The following is a 6,000-nucleotide window of genomic DNA, read 5'->3' as shown; positions in this document are numbered from 1 at the left end:
TACTGCACTCGGCTGCTCAGCACCCCCTGGCCGCGGGGCTGCTCCTGCCAGCTGTGCTCTCTGCCACTTGTCCCCGCCAGCTGTGTTTGCTGCCGGCAGGATGCTCCGCCGTGCCTCCACAGGCAGAGCGGCTGCTCGGCACTCTCAGCTGCAGGCTGCTCCCATGTTTTGCCGGATTATTTCACGTAGCAGTGTTTCAGCTCTTAAGGCAGGTTCAGTGATGTGCAGGAATGTGGTAAAGTCATTGCCACAGATAGAAGAGTCCCCAAATACTATCACTTAAAGATAAATTCAGTCACTCCTCGGGATTTTTTTTTCGTAAACTCTTCCTACTCCAGCAATTTACTGTAGATTTGTCGGATTCTCCAGGCTTTCCCCATCCCTATACCTTAGCTGATTTTAACAGAAATGCTGTCAATATTACAAAATACCTATGAAATGTAAATATGTTAAAGCCTGACATGTTGTCTGTTGAAGTCAGTAGTTCCCACTGTTCCACAGGTGCCCAGAGTGGGTGCACCCCACACCACAGCCTGCTACTTGCAAGGAAGGCCTCCTGGTCCCTGAGCAGCTTACCTGAGCAAAAGTAAAGCCTAGAATGTGTCCCTGTACTTGTATGTAACAGAACAAACAGCAAAAACATCCTTGTAAAGTAATGCTTCAGATTGTGGTGGGGTTTTGAGTTTTTTTTTTTTGGTGGACTCTCTCTCTTCAAGAAAATGTTTTCTTTCCTTGGTTTTCCTACAGCTTCAGCTACACAGTTCGAACATCCAACTTTTTCTGTCTGCAGCATTTGCTGCAGTACTGAAGCATCAGGAAAAGAGCAAACTTGTTAGGCAACATCAGTAAGACTGATCACTTGTCTGTTTCTGGCTGGTTGTCAGAGCAAGATTAAGGAACCAGTTATCCCGCATGCTAACATTTAATGGTACTCTGCAGTGCTACTATAGATCACTTAGCTGAGCCAAACCAGTTAGATGGTCATTGCTGTCATACATACAGGATGCAGATATTTCCCAAATTTAATGCTTAAACTATTAGCCTTGTTCTTCACTTCTTCTTCAGATCAATTTTATTTAAAAAAACTCCATTTCAAAGGGATTTGAAAAACCAGAGATGGCTCTAAAACTAGTCTAAGGGATTATGTGGCAAGTTCCCCAAACCAGTCAAGGCTGAAAGAACCAGTTAGAATGGGGAAGGGGAAAAGCTCTAAAACTACTGCTTTGTGACCAGCTGTGCTATTTTGAACAGTGCTAATAGGAAAACCATAGCCCATTTTCATGTCTTGTAAGTCCATCCTCATGCACAATTATTGTGTCCCTTCCTATCTGTTGACAAAACCTTTATAGGTTATAGTGTGAGTAGCATAAACTACTTCATCCTTGTGATTCATTTTGCAGTGTTTTAGCTAACCTTATTTTACTGCAGCACAATGGTTTTCATGATAAAGGACAATATATGGAAAATGTGGGCCTCTCACCTGCTGTACTAACTGGCTTGCCTGGGGACTTCTGGGTGTCAGTTCCTGGGAACCAAAGGATCATCTCAAGAAGGAGCCCTCCCTCATATACTTTCTTGGCAATTCATCTAGGGGAAAAAATTTCACAGTGAGATTTTCTATCCAGTTCCAATCTGCTGCCTGATGACCTAAATAGCTGCAATTTAGAATCAGTTGAAACTCCTTGGATAGAAATAATCTCATCTGATATTAAAGTCTACAGAGTAGGTGTGCATGTGGGGAAAGGTGTGTAGGCTCCTGCTGTGATCAGGGAGACCTAGCAAATGCTAGCAGTGGAATCCAGGCTGGGATAGACCCAGCCAGAAGTAGGAGCCTGCTTCCATGTGGGTGACACACTCTGGAGGTGCCGTTGTCTGCACTGGTGGAAAGGGGCACCCCTGCTCATGTCCAAGTCTGGGCTGCAGACACCACGTTTAAACAGGAAGAATCTCACTCCATCTCTTGTATTTCCTGTGTTCAGTAAGACCAAAGAAAGCAGAGCACATAGCAACAATCCCATAGCAATTTATAGTCATAAATGGTATAAAACAAATAACATTAAGAAAAGGAGCTGTAATAGGTTTGGTTTGTTAAATGTATGCAAGCATTGGTTGCATAGGAACTAACACATGAAACTCATTGTAATTGTGTCAGTTATAATAGCAACTACAGGGAATATATATTTCATACTCTCTCTAAATTAGCCTCCTGTTTTCTAGAGGGGAAAAAGAAGAAACCACAGAGAAAACATTTGCTGTTTAGGGATGGATTTTGAGATCTACTTATAATAGGATAATTATTGCTTTTTAAGGTTCAGCAGAAGATATGCTTATTAAGCTTAATAATGGCTCTATTAGAAACACAAAGCCAAATAACCAACAGTTGTCCTGCCTCACAAGAGTAACAATTAAAGGGTGTGATCTGGAGCAGTAAAAGGAATAACAGCAAGTAGACAGAAGTGAGAGAGAAACCGCTGTGCTTGGAAACTGAGCATTGCAGAACAAAAGGCTATCAAAGCTTATCTGAAGTAACCATAATGCCTACAGTAGAGAATATTTGCCAAGCCAGTATCATTAAACAAAAACTGAAGTCACATTTAAAAGCATACTGCTTTTTTTCATAAAGCAACTTTTCAGTAATTGCTGATCTGACCTCTACACCTCAAAACAAAATGCAAAACAAATACAACAGTATTATAGATATAACATTAGGAATTTGAGAGTTGATTCATTGTCCCATAAAAATCAGCAGTAACAGGCTAAACTGATAATGCAGAAAGAGTATTTTATTGCAATAAAATGAAGAGCACCAGGAATATTTTAACATTCTGCTGGGAGTTCTGGATTCACATTGTCTCTCCAGATGTTAGACTGAAAGTTTTTCAGATTTCTGTCAGGAATGAGGTTTTTAGGGGAAAAAGATACAGCACCTATCCTCCCTGATGTGTAAGGATTAGCTTGAACAAAAAGTAAAAACCTCAAACTTCTCTAATATTTTTTTCTGTTTTCTTTCTGTCCTTTCGCAAGTTCTATTAATCTTTAGGGGATGTTTCAAACAATTTTCAGGCTATTTAGCCCCACTGCTGGGCTAAATTTGACCTGTAACTTAGAAAGTAATACAGTGCAATAGGACCAAACTACTGGGAAAGGCCAGGTGCTGAAGCACCAGCAGCAACCCCATGCCCTTTATGGGTGATTTACTTCCATACAGCATGAATGCTCCTTGATGGCTGGGGTGCATTCCATGCTGTCTTAGAGAACCTGCTCTAGTTTAGCTCATGTGAAAAAAATGCACTTCACGTGCCCCTAGACTCAAGTGCAGTAAGCGGAGACAGTCAGGAGATTCACTCCAAAAGCTTGTTCTTTGTCTGAACTAAAGTGCTATCACAGGAGCACCTTTGTCATATACACTACTTGCAGAAAAGTCAGTAGGAATTCTATGCATCACCCAAAATATGAAACTGAGTCCTCAGACAAGTTAAGAATGCATGAACATATTTTATATAACACTGGTTTAATAATCTCCTATAAAATCTTTAATTAAACATCCTGTTATTCTGTATTTATTGGCAGGTTGACATGAACATTTAATGTGTAAGTATATTTTATTAATATAGAAATAGTTACTTTTTCAAAACAGAATTAAAATGGGTAGCTCCAAGTGATCCACTAAGAAAGGAAGAAAGAAAGAAATACTTAAAACACACACAAAAATACTGTTGTCTGATAAATGTGTACAGAAGAAGGTTCATCCACATACAAAAGAACTCTTGAAGACGTAACAGTCATCTTTAAATTGTTGCTTCATGGTTTGAAACTCCCCTTAGATTCTGAAAGTCAGGAAGTGTCTGTTTCAGATAGGCAAACAGACTCTTTGCATCTCACTGGAAATACTGTTTTAACTTCCATTGCTTTCCAGCTGCCTATAAATTCCAGACATTTTAAGTTAGAGTTTCTCAAATTCCCTCTCCTTTTCTAGCCTCCAAACCTCTATGATCACATGAAACAAATTAAGAAATAATTAAATGCTGCATAGTTTGTGCACTATATTATTTTCTTTTGTGTGTTACTAAAAGAATTGGTTTTTTTCTGCCATAAAGTACAGTACTTCCAGCTGTGTGATCTAAAAACACATCAGTATTATGGAACTGTTCTTTTGTCATTACCAACTTGGCAATGGCTCAGAACAGCTTTCCCATCAGACTTTGCCCATGGAAGGAAAAAGAGAGGAACATTGCTTGTATCTTCAAAATTATTGTGTGAAGTTTTATACATGTATATGTACATATGCATATATATACATTCCAAAATTGCCATGCTTTTTATCTCAGCTTTCTCAGATTTATTCTCCATAAAGCATAATCAGGTGGTGAAAAAAACTGATCAACACCCTTTCAAAAAGCAGAGAAAAGTGTTGCTTTCCTTTTTGCTTCCTCTGAATTCATATTGAAATTTCTATATTGTATCTGGGATTAATTTTTTTTTTTTTTTAAATACTAGGAGTTTGGAAACCTTTTATGGATGACTGAAAAGCAATCATGGCATCATGGTCTACAAAAGAAGTATTACAAATCCATGATCTGGACTCCTGATACAGAGGGAAAATGCCCCAAAAATGGCATTATTACTGCTTGGAGAAAACACTGGGACAAACATTAAAAGGAAAAGGTTCAGACAGACCTAAAATGGGAAACCATGGCAGAACTGAGAAGGACTTCATCATCCACCCACATCTATTGATAAAGAGAGGATCTGGAGAAGATAACTAGCAACAGAGACAGTTATTTCTCACAACAGTTTTAGTAATGGTTATTCAAAGACCATGGATGTCCTATTAAGTAAACACCTCACTTGGCAGACACAATGTAGTCTAATCACACCTGACCATGAAAGATCAACTAGGAGTGATATCTGTGGGGACAGCATGAAGTAAAAACAGGGCCAAAGAACAGAAAGGGTAAAATCTTGAGCAGCTTCCCTGGTGTGAGCAACCTTTCAGGTGTGAGTTTCAGCAGTATCCCAAAACATCGAGCTCTGCATTGCTTTGCAATCTTGTTTGATAAGTGAGAAATAGATTGTATTTCACAGCACTTTCCCAGCTAAGAGGGCAGTCCTCTGTTCCTCAAATAATCCCTGTGTCTGCAGGAGTTTGAGATCAGCCGCACATTTAATTTCTGCACACTCCCATTATCTCCCCTCCATACGTGTGTTTATGTGGGGGAGAGGGAGGGAAAAGGTGGGAGGAAGCAGTGTAGTCCTGAGCTATCAGCAAGAGAATGGAAAGATTTTATTGTATCCCACAAGTGCTGGACTTTGGTCTCACCAAAACAGGAGTTGGGGCTGGTGTCAAGTGCTTGTGAAATTGCATGAACCAAGAAGGAGCAGATAGAGCAGAAAACTTAGCAGGAAACTTTGCTTTAAAAATAGCACCCCAAAACGTTTTTGGTACATCCCTGAAGCTCCATTATATTTGAGCACAATCTACAACTGCAACAACCTCCTGAGCAAAGTTCAGTGAACAGAAAGGACACGGAACTCTCATTAATTTAGGATTTTTTTTCCATTTGGGTCTTTCTCTGTGATGAAATTCTGCAACAACCTTTAGAGAGTGTCTGGTTGCTACAAGGTCTACACAGTCCCTTCTGGGTCACTAGGAAAAGCCTCACCATCTGTCTCAGGCCTGGAACTGCTCAGAATAGCTCCAAGGCTCTGTCCCTGCTATCCATGCATCTCTCACTGCCTCTGCACTCTCAGGGCTTCTCCAGCTGACTGCACTGCTTCCAAGAAAGGGCACTTTCCTGCCCTCCTTCCTTCATTGCTTTCACTGTGCCCCGAGTGTAGCAGTCAGGACAGTGCACAGGAGTGTTTGGGGACCTCCACCCTTGCTATTTGGATGTGTGCTGTCTCCCTGAAATTCACAGGGCTTGCTCATTTCATTGAGTGACCAACAGGAGAGGACACCAGAATGCTCTACTGCACGTTTTTTTCTTTGAGATACTTGTA

The sequence above is a fragment of the Corvus cornix genome, chromosome 1A (genome assembly GCF_000738735.6).
Source record: "Corvus cornix cornix isolate S_Up_H32 chromosome 1A, ASM73873v5, whole genome shotgun sequence".
In the NCBI taxonomy this organism is placed as follows: domain Eukaryota; kingdom Metazoa; phylum Chordata; class Aves; order Passeriformes; family Corvidae; genus Corvus; species Corvus cornix.
This window is presented reverse-complemented; position numbering follows the sequence as displayed.